Here is a 21,103-nt window from a genome sequence, read left to right as displayed (position 1 = left end):
TCTAAAAGGCAGCTAATGGTCCACCGTCTATAACAATCGAAATCTCTTTCATATACACTGCGCAACATAGTTAGAGGCTCACTTTTTCGAAGCCCGTAACTGCCTCCCATTCCAACGCATAAGATTTAAATTTGTCTTAAAGGTACCTGCAACCTTCCTCTGCAATGGTGCAAATGCATGGCACTCTGTGACGTCACCCTGGGTCTCAGCGACGCTTCAAACAGCAAGGTGTCGATAAATGCGAAAAGAAAGACCATAACTCATGTAGCTGTAATACGGTTAATGATGTCCAATTGGCACAAAGCTACAGTACAATTCTGACCAACGCCGCCTCGGACGTGTCACACGATCGGAAGCTCGTGGCACCCCCCCCCCCCCCCTACATCCCTTGCGTACCCATATTTCCCCGCTTCACCTGTCGTGTTTGTTTTGTGAATGAGGTCAGAATCGCGACGCCCAGAGGTAAAATCATGCGGCTTTCTTATATGTGGCCGAGGTAGACATTTCAGACAAACCGCCTCTCATAATCGACACAAAAAGGCCGTTGGGGGTGGCGTAAAGGGCGTTAATTAAACTACTATTTCCCTTGTTGCGTTAATTCCCACTCATTTCGCTGTCGAAAACGACAGTTTGCAGTGCGATGATCTACAGAACGATGTTTTTGACAACGTTTGACACTAATGTCACCCCTGCGCGTTTCATCCCTACTCTAAGGACAACGTGGTCTGCAACGCGACTGGATGTCATCTCACCCCTTTGGATTGTTGTATAATCGCGATTTTTTGCTCTCGTATACAAGGTAGAACAAGTAGCTGATGTCCACTAAAAACAAACACATGGATTTTTTTCTTCTTCTCCTTGACATCTGCATCTAAGTCAGCATTTTGTCGCTGTGGTATACTGGATGTTCAAAACAAGTGCTTCATGAAAAGTTTATTCTTCGGTAGCCCAGCAATTGCTGACTATTTGTTCTTCTGTATGACATCGGAGCGCTTGGATACCGTATTTTGCTATTCTTTAACATGACGTTCTATTTCTAGATCACAATGGCGCTGTTATTGGTTTGTCCAACCAACGCTATCCTTATCCGGAGCTGAGTCATTAATCAAACACGTACTTATCGGGAAACTCAGCTAGCCCCGTCTTTAGCCACTATGCGCCTGCTTGTGATGAAGTAGTGACTGGTACTGCGGTTTCAGTTACATCAGTTCTAACGAGCTTCTTCAGTGGGTGTGCATTCTGCTGTTGCAAACGTACTATACATTCAGTTTCTCTCGTCTGTGGTCCAGTCGATACGTCGTTTCTCGCGCTGGGCTTCTGCTATTACCTTCCAGTAATTTCTTCAGTAAGAAACACTTCTACAAAAACTTTTATCTTTATAATTTAACGTGTGTCACCAGTTTTCGTTTATTTATCCATCCAATGAGGCAATGTTTAGAAGTTAAAACTAACCATAATTCATCTGGAGAAAACAAAAGCAACCTTTACAAAATTGAAATTTGAAAACGGGTACTTTTTTTAATAAAACGTGTAATTCACACATTAAAAAGAAACTATGATTGTTGCTATTATTTTATTATGTCTGATGACTGGTTTCATGACGTTTTGTGCAAGCCCGTTCAATTCTGCACAACTATTCAAACCTATATCCACTTGTTTACTGTAGTAAACCAGCCTCCCCTCACACACGCACATCCTCCATCAACCATTAATAAATTGACTATTATGTACTTGATGCATCAAGGTAAGTCCTCTCAACCGATCCACTCTTTTAGTCAAATTACGCTACAAATTTCTTTTATCCACTTTTCAGTTCGATACCTGTTCATTATTCTGAATCTCTTGCCCGTAAATTACTTCGACCAAAACGTAAGAGAACCAATTCGTGAAGGTAACGTCTTAGACCTTCTAGCAACAAACAGACCTGAACTTCTCGAAATAGTTAACGTAGAGGAGGGTACCAGCCATCGTAAGGCTGTGGTAGCATCTATAACAGCGGTATTACAAGGATTGTGAAGAACGGTCGGAAAATATTATTACTAGCTAGACCGACAGGATGCAAAGTGCAGAGTATCTGAGTAACCAACACCAAGTTTTGAGGCCTGGGAACGAAGATGTTGGACACAAATGGAAAAAAAAAATCAAAAGCGTCGTTCATTATGTCCTAGTCAAGTATGTTCCGAGCAAGGTGTTAAGTGATGGAAAAAAATCCACCTGGTTCAATGGCCGCTGTTAGAAAACTGTTACGTAAAGAAAGAGAGCTGCATGACAGATTCAAAAGAAAATTTACCTGACAAAAAGAAGCTGAACAAAGCAAAAATGTGCGTCAGGAGGGCAATGATAGAAGCGTACTTTGAAAGTAAAATATTGCGATACGATCTGACTAAAAACACTAAGAAGTTTTAGTCTCACGTAAAATGAGTAAGCGGTTCGAAAACATCTCTCCATTCTCTCAGAGACGATAGTGGTACCGAAACGGAAAATGACAGAGAGTAAGCCGAAATACTGAATTCAGTCTTCCGAAGTTGTTTCACCGCGGTAGATCGCAATTTGGCCCCTCCTTTCAATCACTGCACCAACATCGAAATAGCAGATGTTAAGATAACTGATTGTCGTACAGAGCAACAACTACAATTGCTTTGTAGTGGAAAGGCATCAGGGCCAGATAAGATACCAGAAATATTCTACAAATATTATGCGAAAGAACTGGCTTGGCTCTGAGCACAATGGGACTTAACATCTAGGGACATCAGTCCCCTAGAATTTAGAACTACTTAAACCTAACTAACCTAAGGACATCACACACATCCATGCCCGAGGCAGGATTCGAACCTGCGACCGTAGCGGTCGCGTGGTTCCATACTGAAGTGTCTAGAACCGCTCGACCACACCGGCCGGCGCGAAAGAACTGGTTCCCCGTCTGGCAGCAGTTGATCGCCAGGTCGCTCGCTGGTGCAAGGAAGGGTACCCAGCGACTGGAAAAAACCTCAAGACATTCCTGTTTTAAAAAAAGGTCGTAGGACAGATACGCATAATTATAGGCCTGCAAGGTTGGCATTAGTCTGCTGCAGAATTACGTATCATGCTGTATGCTAATGTATTATGACGGTTTTGGAGACCGAAAATGTCCTCTATCAGAATCAAGAATGGATTCCGCGAACAGAAATCAACGAAACTCAACCCGCTGTGTTCCTCCATGAGATCTATAGCGCAGTACACAACGACACTCAAGTTGATGCCGTGTTCGTTGACCTCATAAAGGCATTTGACACTGTCTCGCACTGCCGTTTTAGTGGAAAAAATACGAGCTTATCGAGTATCTGAGCAGATTTGAGACTGGACTCAACACGTCCTTGCAGATAGAACTCAACACGTCGTTCTTAACGGAACAAAATCGACAAAAATAAAGGTAATTTCTGGTGTACCCCAAGGAAGTGTTACAGGAGCGTTACTGTTTACAATGTATATGAATGACCAAGCAGAATGCGTCGGAAGCTCTTTAAGGCTGTTCACAGATGATGCAATTGTCTGTAGCAAGGAAGCGACGCCAGAAGGCAGTACTGATTTGCAGAAAGCATTGCAGAGGATTGATGATGTATGGTGCAATAACTGGAAGTTGACCCTGAACATAAATAAATGTGACATAGTGCGCATACACAGAAAAAGAAATCCACTACTGTACTACTACCATATCGGTGACAAATTCCTGGAAACAGTAACCACCGTAAAATATCTAGGCGTATCTATCCGGACAGACGAAGAATCTTAAGAGAATGTAACACATTCACTAAAGAATTGGCTTAAAAGAGATTTGTTCAACCGATTCTTGAGTATTGTTCATCAGTCTGGGACCCTTATCACGTAAGACTGATGTAAGAGAAAGAGAAGATCAAACGAAGAGCAGCGCTTTCGTCTAGGTATCGTTCAGTCGGCGTGAGAGCGTTACAGAGATGCTCAACGAACTCCAGTGGCAGACGCTTCAAGAGTATTGATGGAAATTAGTTATTCTATTTACCCACCCTATCTTCATCATTCTTCTGTGGCATCACATTCAAAAACTTCTATTCTCCTGTTATCTGAACTGTTTACCGTCAGAATTTCACTTTCGTGCAAGGTTACACTCCGTGTACTTACATAAGGTACTTCTTCATACTTAAATTTCTGTCAGCTCTTAAAATATTTCTCGTCTTCAGAAACGCTTTTCTTGCTATAGACCGTGTATATTTTATATAATCTCTGCATCGGGAATCGTAAGTATTTTGCTGTCTAAATAGCAAACCTCGTCTATTACTTTGAGTGTCTCATTTCCCAACCTAATTCCCTCATCACCATATGATTTAATTCGGTTGATTTTCACTACTCTTATTGTACTTTTGTTGTTCATCGCATACCCTCTTCTTAAGACAGTAAATTTCTTTTCAACCGATCTCCAAAATCCTTTACTGTCTGTGATAAAAATGTCGTTGGTAAACCTCAATGTTTTTGTTTCTTCTCCCTAAACTTTAATTCCTTTTCCAAATTTCTCCTTTGATTCCTTATTATATGCCCAACTAAGATACTGCATAATATTACCTTCACCTCAATTACTGCCTTTCTTAAATGTGCATCGCTTCTGAGAACTTCATCCTGATTTCTGTACAAGTTATAGATTACTCTTTTGCTCCCTGTACTTCAGGTCTGTCACTTCCGGGATTTAAATTAATATATTCCAGCCAACATCCTCAGAATCTACATATAGTATTAATCTAAGTTACCAAAGTCGGGTTTCTGATACAGGAAATAATTTAGAGAAAATGGCATTGTTGTGTAGTGGTACAGAGTGGATTTTACTTTCTTGAGAACGAGTGTTTTTTCTGGGTGTTTCAGATATCAGTGTAAGGGTTGCAGATAAATAAGAGGGCTTGCAATGGCTGAGAAGACGACACAACAAACACAGCGTATGATAATTTCTTCACTTATCGGCAAATAGCCCCGATATTTGTTGGTAGGCAGGAGTGATATGATTGAATAGCGTACGTGACAAATAACCCGCACACAAGCATTTATCGCCAGTTCCTGCCGGCATGAGCTCTCATATGGAAATCTTTGGAGAATAAGACTATCATAATCGAGAATACGGAGTATTAATGACTCTACGAATTTCTTTTTAAGCTCGAGAGGAAACAATTTTTTTTTATTTTTGTAGTGAATGAAGCGGCGTTGTTACAGGCGGCAGTTGTGTGCTCATTCCGGCCTAAGTGATGATCCAGAATTATCCCCCAGTTCTTTGCGGAAAAAGAAAAGTTTATTTATGCGCTATTTAGGATTAATTGTTGAAGAGATTCTCTTAACTGAGGGCTAATAAGTCTTTTGTGAGTCACTGTGACTGCCTGCGTTTTCGATGGGTTAGGTTTCAAACCTACGTTCTGCGCCCACTCTGCTAAAGAAAGTAAGTCAGCATTTATGTTCTGGATCTGGATGGCTGCACACAGGCTTGTTGGAATTGCACTTGGTTGTAACTGAAGGCCGTCAGCGCATGGAAGATATTTGTAATGGCAGAGAATAGTCGACGTATCATTAACTTATACATTAGCGATTCTTTACTGATGCTACATCCCTCCATCGTGACCTTCTTGCCCCGATCATTGGTGATCTGTCGGTAGGATGTAAGGTATCAGTGGATACATTGTATAGCCCTTGAAGAAAAATTTTGACTTGTGATTTTAACAAGTAGAACGTCTAAGTCAAGTGTGTTGACTTAACTGAAATCCAAAAAGCAAAGACTAGCCGCCTCTTGTTTACCCACACCATATTTTAGTTGTTCAGCCAATTTTTGTAAGAGCGGTCGTCATGATACTATGTTTTCCTGAAACCGGACTAGTATTCATCTGAAAGGTTTATGGTGACTTGACGCGAATGGAAGCAATGCAGTGTTTGAGTAGGAAAGAACATGCCTGAATTTTGATACATAAAGACTGTCAGTAACCAAATTTCTGTTCATATCTCTACCTACATACAAAGATTTAAGACCTGGGAGTGCGGATTCAAAAATCAGAGAGCTGTCTAACTTTGGGAGGCTAGTATATTATACAGGTTAAGACACTCTCTGTTGAGAAGTTTAATTTCAATGAATATGTATTCGGGCTGTTTATTGTGGTCGTTTTTTGGACATGAGTACGACCTTTGGTAATAATTATGTGCGCATTATGCTGCCACAACGCCGCCTCGTCTGTTATGCATGTCGTGTCTCGTAGAAACATAGCCATCAAGACTTACCAGAGCGTAGAACAGCAGACAAGCAAACAGACAGAATACTTCTCATTGTCACTCAGTCACTTGAATATAGCAGATGTGGTAAACTGAGAAATAATGTATATTGTCTATAATGAGGCCAGTCTATTTCTGCAAGTTAAAAGTCTGAGCTCATAGGGAGACGAGACACCCAGGTGAACCAAAGAGTCAATGAAAATAATTAATATTCCTTTATTGGTTCTGCAGTGGTATTACACTGATAAATTAATGCCTGCTACCCGTTTTGCCTTTGTCTGAACGTACAAAATTGCCCCGTTTTGTCTCCTACGCATTGTTCGCTAAAGGTATTTGTATGGTGCGAGTGATTTGAATTACACCTTACTACTTCAGTGTTTACGACTCTTTTACTCTCTTCTCTCGCTCTGTTCACTAATGGCGTAAGGTGAACGTGTATTGCGTAGAGGAAAGTACCCTCTCAAGTTCAAACTTGACTGTTTCCTACATATAGAGGCACTTGTAGAACTTATAGCTGGCCCCAAGGCCGGGCTCAAATACGACACAAAAGTTCTTTTTCTAGCGTTTTCTTCTGCATAACCACATTATCTAGGAAAATTAAATGCTTTTTTGTGGGTGCTTGACAAAAAATTACAACAGCGTTGAACAGCAAACTCTTTCATAATATTCTGCAAAAATTATTATCTGGGAGAAGGCAGAGAGTAGTAACTTAAATGCTTATCTTCGCCGATTATGCAAGTCTCACAATCAAGACAAGCAGAGATACTTCAACACCCACTAAGGTAAAAGAAATTTCGTTGAGAGTTACTTTAAATGGAAATAATGTGCTGTAGATTTTCCTGATGTCTTGAGTCCTATTACAAACGTACTACGACTAATATATATGTTGGAGACGTAAATGCCATTTTGTCCGTTCGCAGTTATTAATGTCTTGAGGCTTAATACTTTCGGACAGCTCCTCATTTAATAAGAAAGGACTGAACAATTAGAACAATTTGTAGTGTCCACGATCTTACCTTATTTAGGCTGCTGGGCGTACTGTCGCCCGCCTGACAATACAGTTACTCCATCAAGGTGTTTCTATATCATTAAAACTATTCTCAGAGGAAATTAACGCAACCTTAATCTGGGAAAACAAACAGGGATTACTTCTTAATGGATCATATCTAAACCACTTTTGTTTTGCAACTCAAATTGTTTGCTTGTAGTGCAAATAAACATTAGCAAAGAATTAGAGAACTTTAATGGAGAAAACTTGAAAGAAGACCGGAAAATCAGTTACAGTAAGAATAAAATGATGTATAAGCACCATATCGTAAATAAAACGGTACAAGTTGGCACTGAAGTCATATAACGAGTTGATTAATTAATTTACTTTTTTTAAATTTCGGGCAGCTGAAGAAACCGATTTAGATGGGCAGCAAAATAAAGAGAAAAGTAAATGACTTAATTGCTTTTGATAAACTAAATAGGATTTCCAATATTAAACTTCAGAAGTGTTTTAACCACAGAAGTATTTGTTGTGTGTGTATGTGTGTGTGTGTGTGAGAGAGAGAGAGAGAGAGAGAGAGAGAGAGAGAGAGAGAGACAGAGAGAACAAATGGTTCAAATGGCTCTGAGCACTATGGGACTCAACTAGTGTGGTCATAAGTCCCCAAGAACTTAGAACTACTTAAACCTAACTAACCTAAGGACAACACACAACACCCAGCCATCACGAGGCAGAGAAAATCCCTGACCCCGCCGGGAATCGAACCCGGGAACCCGGGCGTGGGAAGCGAGAACGCTACCGCACGACCACGAGATGCGGGCACAGAGAGAACAGTGCGAACTTGTATTTGAAGCACTTACGTATGTATGTAATACACTCCTAGAAATGGAAAAAAGAACACATTGACACCGGTGTGTCAGACCCACCATACTTGCTCCGGACACTGCGAGAGGGCTGTACAAGCAATGATCACACGCACGGCACAGCGGACACACCAGGAACCCCGGTGTTGGCCGTCGAATGGCGCTAGCTGCGCAGCATTTGTGCACCGCCGCCGTCAGTGTCAGCCAGTTTGCCGTGGCATACGGAGCTCCATCGCAGTCTTTAACACTGGTAGCATGCCGCGACAGCGTGGACGTGAACCGTATGTGCAGTTGACGGACTTTGAGCGAGGGCGTATGGTGGGCATGCGGGAGGCCGGGTGGACGTACCGCCGAATTGCTCAACACGTGGGGCGTGAGGTCTCCACAGTACATCGATGTTGTCGCCAGTGGTCGGCGGAAGGTGCACGTGCCCGTCGACCTGGGACCGGACCGCAGCGACGCACGGATGCACGCCAAGACCGTAGGATCCTACGCAGTGCCGTAGGGGACCGCACCGCCACTTCCCAGCAAATTAGGGACACTGTTGCTCCTGGGGTATCGGCGAGGACCATTCGCAACCGTCTCCATGAAGCTGGGCTACGGTCCCGCACACCGTTAGGCCGTCTTCCGCTCACGCCCCAACATCGTGCAGCCCGCCTCCAGTGGTGTCGCGACAGGCGTGAATGGAGGGACGAATGGAGACGTGTCGTCTTCAGCGATGAGAGTCGCTTCTGCCTTGGTGCCAATGATGGTCGTATGCGTGTTTGGCGCCGTGCAGGTGAGCGCCACAATCAGGACTGCATACGACCGAGGCACACAGGGCCAACACCCGGCATCATGGTGTGGGGAGCGATCTCCTACACTGGCCGTACACCACTGGTGATCGTCGAGGGGACACTGAATAGTGCACGGTACATCCAAACCGTCATCGAACCCATCGTTCTACCATTCCTAGACCGGCAAGGGAACTTGCTGTTCCAACAGGACAATGCACGTCCGCATGTATCCCGTGCCACCCAACGTGCTCTAGAAGGTGTAAGTCAACTACCCTGGCCAGCAAGATCTCCGGATCTGTCCCCCATTGAGCATGTTTGGGACTGGATGAAGCGTCGTCTCACGCGGTCTGCACGTCCAGCACGAACGCTGGTCCAACTGAGGCGCCAGGTGGAAATGGCATGGCAAGCCGTTCCACAGGACTACATCCAGCATCTCTACGATCGTCTCCATGGGAGAATAGCAGCCTGCATTGCTGCGAAAGGTGGATATACACTGTACTAGTGCCGACATTGTGCATGCTCTGTTGCCTGTGTCTATGTGCCTGTGGTTCTGTCAGTGTGATCATGTGATGTATCTGACCCCAGGAATGTGTCAATAAAGTTTCCCCTTCCTGGGACAATGAATTCACGGTGTTCTTATTTCAATTTCCAGGAGTGTATATTAAAAACGAATGTTTGTTTGTTCCTATGCCATTCATCCGATGAGCAGTGTGCGCGCCCGCGAAGGATTCTATGGGGCAAGAACTACGCTAAAAAGTAGACGATGTAGAAGCTTAACTCAGGAGCATCTGGAGCAATTTCACACGAATTTTGTATTTAAATGACTATTTATTTCGCGAACTGAAGAAACCGCACAACAGGTGCTGAATCAAAAATCTTTTATTGCATACACAGTTGACTTCGTAACAATTAAAGTTTCAACATCTGTTGTAAAAAATAAAATCGCTTGATCATCTGAGATCATCCTCATCCCCAGTGTCGTCATGGAACAAAAGTTCTGTGTCAAAACGGTCTTTATGGAATTTATGTCCTCTTTTAACACATTAGACACGGAATTTTTGTTCAGTGGCAACAGTGGGGATGAGGAAGAGTTCAGATGCTTACATGATTTTATTTTTGTACACCAGATGACGGAATTTCAAGTGTTCCGAAACCTGTCGTGTGTGTGATAAAGGGTTGTTGTTGTGCGGTTTCTTCATTACACAAATGGAGTTGTACAGCTGCGCTGTCTCACAGGAAGAAGTCTTTATGACTATTTGTGTACCTCAACCATCCCTAGGGTGGGGTGGAGGTTAGAAGATATGACATTTAAAAATATTAATATTCGTTAACGACCGAATTAGTTTCAAATCCACAGCTTTCTGGGTAGCTAGGTTTATTGGTGACAGTCACGATGACGTTGCACCCTATATTAGCTGGAAACAAGGGAAGGGAAGTGGGTACAAAGACAGTGACCTATCAGTATATCTCTGTAATGCATGAAAGAATTTCTACCAAAACTAGGGCACATATCACTTGCAACCTGAAAAAAAATTGCCGTTACAGTAACACACCCCTGGAACCCCTACGGCTGAGAGTTTAGGGTGAAAGGGTATGGCATAAAACGAACTTCAGGAGCTGCTGGAGAATTTTCAAGCAGATTGGTATATACATGACTCATTATTTGTATAAAAATATAATGCGAGTGAGATACGCCTACTACCGCTAGGGGTTGCGATGACTGTGAGAGGAGGAGTACGAGGCGCAATCTCTTATTTGATTTGTTCAATGCATTAAAAGCAATCGACTAGTTTTTATTTCAAGTAGTCTGGGAGGTGTAGATAAGTAAAAACCGGCTAGTTCTTTTTCCGATTAGATAGTTTATGAGTTATAGTTGTCCGATTTACCGGTACGTTTTTCCCATATAACTATGGCGTTTCTGCTTTACCTGGACTCGAAAGGGGGGAAACAAATAATATATACTTATTTATTGCGTATCGTTATCGTCTATCGTGCATGCAGGGTCGTCCACTCCTGGTAGCGTACATTTTTTTAAAATTAAGTCCTGACTTTAGATTGCACAACGGTAGGATACTACAAATATATTACGAACACACAACGAAACAGACTTCAAGTAATCTGTTTTACTCATGGTAGCAAATACCTGACAATCTGTTAATTTACTCCTTTATGAAAATCATCTGAACACCCTCAAAGCATATTAAACATTAGTGCATAAATATTTAAAAAATTGTCCCTTAACATACGTAATAATCACACTCTGCCAAGTCTCAGTGGGAGCGCTGCCATGCAAAACTTGTGTGGCCGTGGATACGTAAACTAAGAAATCTGGGTTTGGATACGAAAACTAAGAACTCTACATCTACGTGATTACTCTGCTATTCACAAAGAAGTGCCTGGCAGAGGTTTCAGTGAAACACCTTCAAATGTTCAAATCTGTGTGAAATGTTATGGGACTTAACTGCTAAGGTCATCAGTCCCTAAGCTCACACACTACTTAACCTAAATTATCCTAAGGACAAACACACACACCCATGCCCGAGGGAGGACTCGAACCTCCGCCGGGACCAGCCGCGCAGTTCGTGACTGCAGCGCCCTAGGTCGCTCGGCTAATCCCGCGCGGCGAACCACCTTCAAGCTGTCTCTCTACTGTTCTACTTCCCTGAACGTTTTCGGTGTCATCCGTCAGTCCTACCCAATGCGGATCCCACACCGCACAGCAATACTCCAGAAAACGGCGGACAAGCGTGGTGTAAGCAATCTCTTCAGTAGATCTGTTGCACCTTCTAAGTGTTCTGCCAATGAACCGCAGTCTTTGGTTTGTTCTACTCACAACATTATTTATGTGATCGTTCCAATTTAGGTTATTTGTAATTGTTATCCCTAAGTATTTACTTGAATTTACAGCATTAAGATATGTGTGACTTATCGCGTATTCGAAATTTAGCGGATTTCTTTTAGTACTCATGTGAATAATTTCACACTTTGCTTTATTCAGGGTCAAGTGCCACTTTTCGCACCATACAGATATCTTATCTAAATCGTTTCGTCATCTGTGACTTTACAAGACGGTAAATGAGAGCATCATCTGCAAACAATCTATTACGGCTACTGAGATTGTCTCCTATGTCGCTAATATAGATCAGGAACAATAGAGGGCCTATAACACTTCCTTGGGGAACGCCGGATATTACTTCTGTTTTAATCGATGACTTTCCGTCTATTACTACGAACTGTGACTTTTCTGACCGGAAATCATGAATCGAGTCGCCCAACTGAGGCGATATTCCATAGGCACCCAGTTTGGTTAGAAGACGCTTGTGAGGAACGGTATCGAAAGCCTTCTGGAAATCTAAAAGTATGGAATCAGTTTGACATCCCCTGTCAATACAACTCATTACTTCATGAGCACACACATCCATGCCCGAGGCAGGATTCGAACCTGCGACCATAGCGGTCTCGCGGCTCCAGACTGTAGCGCCTAGAACCGCACGGCCACTCCGGCCGGCTAAATCGTTTTCTTCGAGGCGATTCATAACGTTCGAACACAGCACATGTTCCAAAACCCTACTGCAAATCGACGTTAGTGATGTGGGCCTGTAATTTAGCGAATTACTCATATTTAGCTTTCTGGCTTTTGGTGTGATTCGAGCAATTTTCCAGTCTTTAGGTGCGGAACTTTCTGTGATCGGGCGGCTGTATATAATTTCTTAATATAAAGTTATTGCATCAGCACATTCTGAAAGGAGCCTGACTGGTATACAATCTGGACCAGAGCCCTTACCTTTATTGAGTAATTTAAGCTGCTTTGCTACATCGAGGATGCCTACTTCTATGTTTCTCATCTTGACAGTTGTTCTTGACTGGAATTCAGGAATATTTACTTCGTCTTCTTTGGTGAAGGAGTTTCGGAAAACCGTGTTTAATAACTCTGCTTTAGTGACACTGTCATCAGTGACTTCACCGTTGTTATCGCGCAGTGAAGGTATTGATTGCGTCTTGCCACTGGTGTGCTTCACGTATGACCATAATCTCTTTGGGTTTTTTTGCCAGATTGCATGACAGAGTTTCGTTGTGGAAATTATTAAAAGCATTTCGCATTTGAAGTACGCGCTATATTTCGAACTTCTGCAAAACTTTGCCAATCTTGGAGATTTTGAGTTCTTTTAGATTTGGCATGCATTTTTCATTGCTACTGCAACAACGATTTGACCCGTTTTGTGTACAATGGGGGATCAATACCATCGCTTATTAATTTATGTAGTATATATCTCTCAATTGCCGTCGGCATTATTTCTTTGAAATCATTCCACATCTTTTCTACGCTTACGTGATCAGATCGGAAGGAGTGGAGACGGTCTGTTAAAAAGGCGTTAAGAGCTTTTTTATCAGCTTTTTTAAATAGATGTACTTTGCGTTTCTTTTTGATGGTTGTGGGTGTTACGGTATTCAGCTTAGCAGCAACTGTCTTGTGGTCGCTAATCCCTGTATTCGTCATGATACTCACTATTAGCCCAGGATTTTTTGTTGCTAAGAAGTCAAGTATGCTTTCGCTACCATTTATGCTATGAGTGGGCTCATGAACTAATTGTTCAAAATAAAATCTCATAAAAACGGAAAATAAGTCTGTCTTGCGTACACCTAATGAAGTGTACCATACAGGTTCTAAGAATTTTAGCACCTTATTCCAATATCATGAAACCATACAGACAAAAGAAAGAGGGTGGTGGGCTACAATGGGGTAGCAATCTACATTAGAGATTTCTCACAAAAGTCAGTAAATTCAGTAACTCCATTCAAACTGGGTTTCTGCCACATAAACAGGGGTTCGTTTTGCTTGGAATACTTGTGTCTATTTATTTGTCCTGCCTGTGACAACGAAATCGTCACTTTCATCATACGTGATTGCCACATGACACTAAGGTCGAAACACCAACACATAGGAAGTGATTACCAAATTCGCGATAAAACTGATGGGAGCACACCATGAGTAGATCGGTTAAGGCGATTATCCATCTAAACACGGGTATGACACTGAAATTTATCACTCAAGATCACTAACTTAATCACATTACGAAAATTTGATGTAAAATACTTGATCAAATGAAGGATGATGCTCGCGAGTTGAGAGATGTTAATTTTTAGATACACATGCATTCACTGAAGTTACGAGGCACAAGTGCTGAAGGCATCTGGCTTGGATGAGCGAAATAAAGGGAAATGTTAATTTCGCTCATTTCACAGTAATTTCAAAGGAATTACACTATGAAGAGAACAAACAAACAAACAAACAAAAATGCGAACGCGTAATTGAAATAGCTGAATGATTCACTAACAGAAAATAACCATTAAACGTAGGAAACTCAAATGAAATTATACCAAGCCATCTTCTGGGGAACAAAATTAAAATCATAGGTCGGTGGTGGATCTCAGAGTAAGTTAAATAGGCGCCTTCCAACGGCTTTGTACCGACGAAAAATATGAGAAAACTCAGTGTCGACATCTTTGGAGGAGCCCTAAAAAGTTGGCACTACTCTACCAAAGAGAAAAGGAACTGACTGTCTCACATAAGGCCTACCTTTTAGGCACAAGGTTAGAATAGAAATAGGTTATCATTTATCAAAATGAATTGACCACGCTAGCTCCTGAAGTATTCCCTTTCCTAGAACTTTATCAAATGACATAGAAAACATGTGTGTGGCTCATAAATTTAATAATAAGGAAAGATAAATGGCGAAAAATGAAAGAGAGCAAAAACAGACCCCTGTCAGCATCATCTAGATTGTGAAAATAAACACTGCAGCGAGCAATTAATATTGTCTGCGGATTTCGGGGCCAAAGATCGTGCCACACTGCTCAAAACCCTAGACCCATTAATGTCCAACTGTAGAGCAGCATGGTGTAAATTAATGAAGAAACAGGCAGTTGTCAACGGCAGCCCTTTTTCTCTGAGCGATAATCAGTTACTGGCAGAGTTACAAGCTCCTCAGAATTCAGATGAAACTGCAAGACAAAATTCGCTATATATACGTGTGTGTGCGTGTATGCGTGTGTGTGAAATATATGTGACGTATGCATACTCTGGTGAAGCCACAGGCAAAGACTTATTATTCGTCTATATCGAGTTTCCAGCGCAGAGATAGGGTCTACGTTTAAGAGAGTTATTTTGCAAACGATCCTAAAACTAAGACGCCGAAGGTGATACAGCGGCCCTTTTCCACTGTTCTTGAGAGCCGCATTGGAATTATCTCCTCATCTGTCGATGACTCGGGCTAAAATAATAAACTTTTTTCACCACACACTCGTTATTAAATCCTCAGCCGTGGCATAAATCCGGCTCGTGATTTTGTGTGAACTTGGTAGGCATAGGTGAGTACAGAATTAAAAGTTTTTAAAAAGAGATTAAAGAAAACAAAGCAGATAATTTTCAGCATCACGACTACAGATGCCTGAGATGCACATATTTCGCAGTGGTATTTATTAAGCGGCGTCAAAGTTGTTTTGAACAGGCCTACTTTTCTGAAAGTATGCTTATCACAGTTTAGATTTGTATTTATATACTGCTGCTTCAATAGACACGAGACAGAAATAAAGTTTATGCAAATTTCATAAAGATGGAGCGTTGAAAATAGAAAGGACGTGTAAATGATATTAACTCGATCACAGCGCTGAGCTGGAATTTTGCTGAAGCCCATGGAAAACATTTTTTTTTTTGGTAATTCCAACAAAATTGTGAGAATAAGCAGAAACAGACATTTAAAAAACACCTTAAGTGTTAGTTTTCCTTCTCCTACAACTTCCAACGATGCAGTGAATAAGAGACTCCTGTTTACATGGCAATTAAAGCTCAACTTCTTTCGTGCTGCACGAACTTCGACAAATCGCCGACAGATGTCGCGCCCGGCTCAATGGGCGCTTGCCGCACTGCGGCATTGTTTTCTTATCAGAAACTTCTTTGTAGAACACCGCTATCTCTCAACTGTCTCTTAATGCAACAAATAATGTGAATTGGAACGGCTTGTTTCTTTTTAGTAATATGTTCCGAAGAAAGAAACGAAAGAGCTTAAATGATATCTCTGGACATTAAAATAAATGCTTTACATAGAGACGAAATCGGCGTAGCTAAGGACGACATCTATTTTTATAAGTAACGCAAAAAAATCGTAGACACACCTCGTCCTCCATCGGCTCCTTTCCACCCTTCCCCCCCCCTTCGTTTTTACTCTCCTTCCCCCCTTTTTATTTTCCCATCATCCCGTCCAGGTTCCCCCCACCAGCCCTCGGCTGTGGTATGTCATATTTGCCAACTTTTTGGTGCAGTGTTCAAGTGAATGTTCAGTGTTGCTCGTCTTTCCAAAGTGTTGCGAACAGAAATCATGCTGTCGCTGGGTGTGACTTTTATGTCTCTTGCCAACAGAAACCAGACTGTCGCCGTGTTTTTAATTGTCTGTCTATTATTTTACCTGTCTGCTTCATATGTATTTTTATTAGCATCATCATCCCTTTGGATAAATGATGATTAACTAAAACCCTTAGCTGCCGACAGGTGTTGTTGATATACCTCGATGTGGACAGCTGAAAATGTGTGCCCCGACCGGGACTCGAACCCGGGATCTCCTGCTTACATGGCAGACGCTCTATCCATCTGAGCCATCGAGGACACAGATGAATAGCGCGACTGCAGGGACTTATGCCTTGCACGCTTCCCGTGAGACTCACATTCCCAACTGCCCACAATTCTATATATGTAATGTACCTTATAGACATTTGCCCATTCACTCATTACCCGCGCACGCTTTGGCGATTCCCGTAAGAGTTTGGACAACCTGTGCGCATTCGCACAGACGAAGGTCAATGGCTGGGTAGCCTTTAACTATATATATGAAGACAGTAACTGTTCTCGAAAGAACAGAATACTGTTGATGACCGTGCACACATTTTCAGCTGTCCACATCGAGGTATATCAACAACACCTGTCGGCAGCTAAGGGTTTCAGTTAGTCATCATTTATTCCAGGGAAAAGCTGCACGGTCATCAACAGTATTCTGTTCTTTCGAGAACAGTTACTGTCTTCATATATATAATCCCTTTGTTTTCTATGTTTCAAGTTCCACGATTTTTTCCGCCATGTTACCATTTAAGTCTCCGATTTTATCGCCTGTTTTTATTATTTATTATCTTCCTCTTTTTAAAACAAATTCTGTAGGCTGAAGAGCGGCATACTAAGCTGCTGCCAGCCCGCCCCCTTCGGGTGGAATCGAAACTCAATAAAGAAAAAAAAATCGTAGACACACGTCTTTGAGTTATACTGATTTTTATATTTAAAGCCTACATAACTAAGGTAAAGGAACTAGACATCGTTTAATATGGACACCAACGTGTCCATAAGGGGAAAACATATGTTTCCGGAACAAGCACTCTTATTTTGACATTCCTAGGCTGCATTATAACGTACACTCCGGGAAATGGAAAAAAGAACACATTGACACCGGTGTGTCAGACCCACCATACTTGCTCCGGACACTGCGAGAGGGCTGTACAAGCAATGATCACACGCACGGCACAGCGGACACACCAGGAACCGCGGTGTTGGCCGTCGAATGGCGCTAGCTGCGCAGCATTTGTGCACCGCCGCCGTCAGTGTCAGCCAGTTTGCCGTGGCATACGGAGCTCCATCGCAGTCTTTAACACTGGTAGCATGCCGCGACAGCGTGGACGTGAACCGTATGTGCAGTTGACGGACTCTGAGCGGGGGCGTATAGTGGGCATGCGGGAGGCCGGGTGGACGTACCGCCGAATTGCTCAACACGTGGGGCGTGAGGTCTCCACAGTACATCGATGTTGTCGCCAGTGGTCGGCGGAAGGTGCACGTGCCCGTCGACCTGGGACCGGACCGCAGCGACGCACGGATGCACGCCAAGACCGTAGGATCCTACGCAGTGCCGTAGGGGACCGCACCGCCATTTCCCAGCAAATTAGGGACACTGTTGCTCCTGGGGTATCGGCGAGGACCATTCGCAACCGTCTCCATGAAGCTGGGCTACGGTCCCGCACACCGTTAGGCCGTCTTCCGCTCACGCCCCAACATCGTGCAGCCCGCCTCCAGTGGTGTCGCGACAGGCGTGAATGGAGGGACGAATGGAGACGTGTCGTCTTCAGCGATGAGAGTCGCTTCTGCCTTGGTGCCAATGATGGTCGTATGCGTGTTTGGCGCCGTGCAGGTGAGCGCCACAATCAGGACTGCATACGACCGAGGCACACAGGGCAACACCCGGCATCATGGTGTGGGGAGCGATCTCCTACACTGGCCGTACACCACTGGTGATCGTCGAGGGGACACTGAATAGTGCACGGTACATCCAAACCGTCATCGAACCCATCGTTCTACCATTCCTAGACCGGCAAGGGAACTTGCTGTTCCAACAGGACAATGCACGTCCGCATGTATCCCGTGCCACCCAACGTGCTCTAGAAGGTGTAAGTCAACTACCCTGGCCAGCGAGATCTCCGGATCTGTCCCCCATTGAGCATGTTTGGGACTGGATGAAGCGTCGTCTCACGCGGTCTGCACGTCCAGCACGAACGCTGGTCCAACTGAGGCGCCAGGTGGAAATGGCATGGCAAGCCGTTCCACAGGACTACATCCAGCATCTCTACGATCGTCTCCATGGGAGAATAGCAGCCTGCATTGCTGCGAAAGGTGGATATACACTGTACTAGTGCCGACATTGTGCATGCTCTGTTGCCTGTGTCTATGTGCCTGTGGTTCTGTCAGTGTGATCATGTGATGTATCTGACCCCAGGAATGTGTCAATAAAGTTTCCCCTTCCTGGGACAATGAATTCACGGTGTTCTTATTTCAATTTCCAGGAGTGTATTTGAAATGACAAAATATTTTCTATAGGCCTATTACGAGAAATTAGGACTTCAACTGCCTGCAGGCACTGAAATAAATGAGTGGTGAAGGTTGAAACTTTGAGCCAGAGTGGGACTCGCACCTGGATACTCCGCTTTTGTACAACGGTTGCTTTAACCATTACGGCCATCTGGACCCGTTCTATTCTCATCAATTTGTCAGGCGCCAGCAGCCCCCCCCCCCCCCCCCCCCCCCGCCACAACCATAAACCCCATAACTTGTAGTTTTCGTTAAGTCCCACAGGCGTTCGGAAGACATGGTGCATGACCACTGAAAATACCTAGAGTCGTCCTCGCTCATATGGACAGAACAGACACCACATGTCACTAGATAAAGTATTTCACAGAAAACTGCGGCAAGGCATCTGATCATGTCAATTTTCATTTTATATTAAGGGAATACTGTACTCCTCTCTTCTGTTATAAACTCATCCAGAAGCATTAAGAAAACTAAAATTCCACACCAGGACAAATTGGAAAAGGTTATTTAAATCTGCGTGACGAGTTCCTGCCGTTGATGTGTTTGATGTCCTCCGCTTTTCTCGCATATTAATAACCTCCTTTACAATCCTTCTCGTACATGTGCGCCCAGTTTGTTTTAGTAACCATATCCAACCGCCGTAAATGCAGATATATTGGGAAAAATATTAGCCAAGTGCGGGTAGGACTGGCGCTCTGAGGGTTCTGTTCACAATCAATTGAACGTATGACAGTTCACCATCCCGGAAATCTAGAATCTCGACAAGTTATCGATATGGATACTGGCCAGATATCGGTCCCGAGAATTCCAATTCATTCGAGAATTTTTTAATTTTAAATTTATATTTATTCTTTAATTTCACATTTGCTACTGTAATTATTGAGAAAAAGGGGTCTTAACATATGGACAGGCAGAGGGAGAAATAAAAACGTCAAAAATTCGTTTTTTCTTGTGACGTAATTACAGATTAACAATTTTAGAATTTTTTTCTTTACTGGACTGTGAAACCTAGTTTCTTGCCAAATTTCATGGTTATAGGTCAACGAGAAATACTATATAGCTGTTGATGAGTGAGTTTGCGAGTGTCAAAATATTGTCATAAATGGCCGTCTCTTATGATTGCATTGACTTAGATGCCTGAATTTCTTTTGCCGCCAAGGGACCGTAGACCTTAATAAGTGACATAGATTTCAACTTTATGTGTCTACCCGTTTCTGAGAAAATGAATTCTGTACAGTCGGACAGATAGGCAGCCAAACAGATGGACGAACAAAATGTCATCGTATACGGGTTCATTTTTACCGATTGAGGTACGGAATCCTGATATATACGATACAATGGTCGCATCGTAATCATTAGTTAGACCATTAACGAGTTGTAATCGATTTCTATGAGTGACAGTGAGAAAAAATATCCGTCGGGACGCTCATATCAGTTCGAGTGTAAATAAGACAAATGACATCCTCTGATTAAAATGACATCTTGCTGACATCAATTACCTATCACAAAATAAAACTAAAAATAGTCAATACTGATTGTCGAGGATACTGCTATAGTTTCATAAGTGTCAAACACTTTCAGTGCACATACGACTGATAAACTGCAACTGCCGATTACCGCACTTTGTCACATTCAGTCTACTCCGTTGGAAGTGGTTGTACCGATTCATATTCAATTAGGAAAGGTCGGACGAAGACAGCAAACGTCCATCAGTGTTAACTTTGTACCTAATACTTACTGAAAAGTCAATATTCTACCTGTCGGTACCACATCGTTCTAATTACACTATGTTGAATTTAATCTATTGGATCGCAGAGTGATGAAAATCGCTTTTACTTTCTGCATCTCAGTTTTGAATTTGTTGCGTAGGTCTATCCCATATCCTAGCACTGTGTTGTTTCTTGTTGCGCGAAGTCGGACGTAATGATAAATTGATATTTCCATATGCGGTTCGTTGTTACGCATTTTCGCGCCGCTACCACCACGTATGCTACAAACGATTCGTTTTTTGTGTTTCCAGCTTTTCCGACGCGCATCTAAACTGACTACAATAATGGAGTATCTCGATCAAGAACGGAAATGCTAATACTGAATCGTGTGTAGCATGAGAAATGTTTACCAAAATGGTGAAAAAATTGTTAGCCAACAAATCATGTTTACGTGTTGATATTGTACGGTTTTCATGTATCAGATACGAATTCTAACAGTTTTTCGACATTTTGGTTAAAATTTATCATAGTATGTAGGCCTATAATTCAGTTACCGCTCATCCTGCAGCGCGTTGTCCTTATTCGAGACGAGCCGTTAATGTAATCGTGTGGGATGAAATAAT

General features: G+C 42.8%; 1 protein-coding gene and 1 non-coding gene across 5 annotated transcripts in view; one reads left to right on the top strand and one right to left on the bottom strand.

The window, feature by feature from the left end:
- Positions 1 to 21,103, top strand: part of LOC126263678 (hepatocyte nuclear factor 4-gamma-like) — a 684,513-nt gene that overhangs the window by 182,034 nt on the left and 481,376 nt on the right. The gene's annotated exons all lie outside the window — the stretch shown is intronic.
- Trnat-ugu (transfer RNA threonine (anticodon UGU)) lies at positions 16,463 to 16,536 on the bottom strand. Its single transcript has one exon. It is a non-coding gene; the product is annotated as a tRNA-Thr (tRNA).

Source organism: Schistocerca nitens, chromosome 6 (assembly GCF_023898315.1).
Source record: "Schistocerca nitens isolate TAMUIC-IGC-003100 chromosome 6, iqSchNite1.1, whole genome shotgun sequence".
NCBI lineage: Eukaryota > Metazoa > Arthropoda > Insecta > Orthoptera > Acrididae > Schistocerca > Schistocerca nitens.
This window is presented reverse-complemented; position numbering and strand designations above follow the sequence as displayed.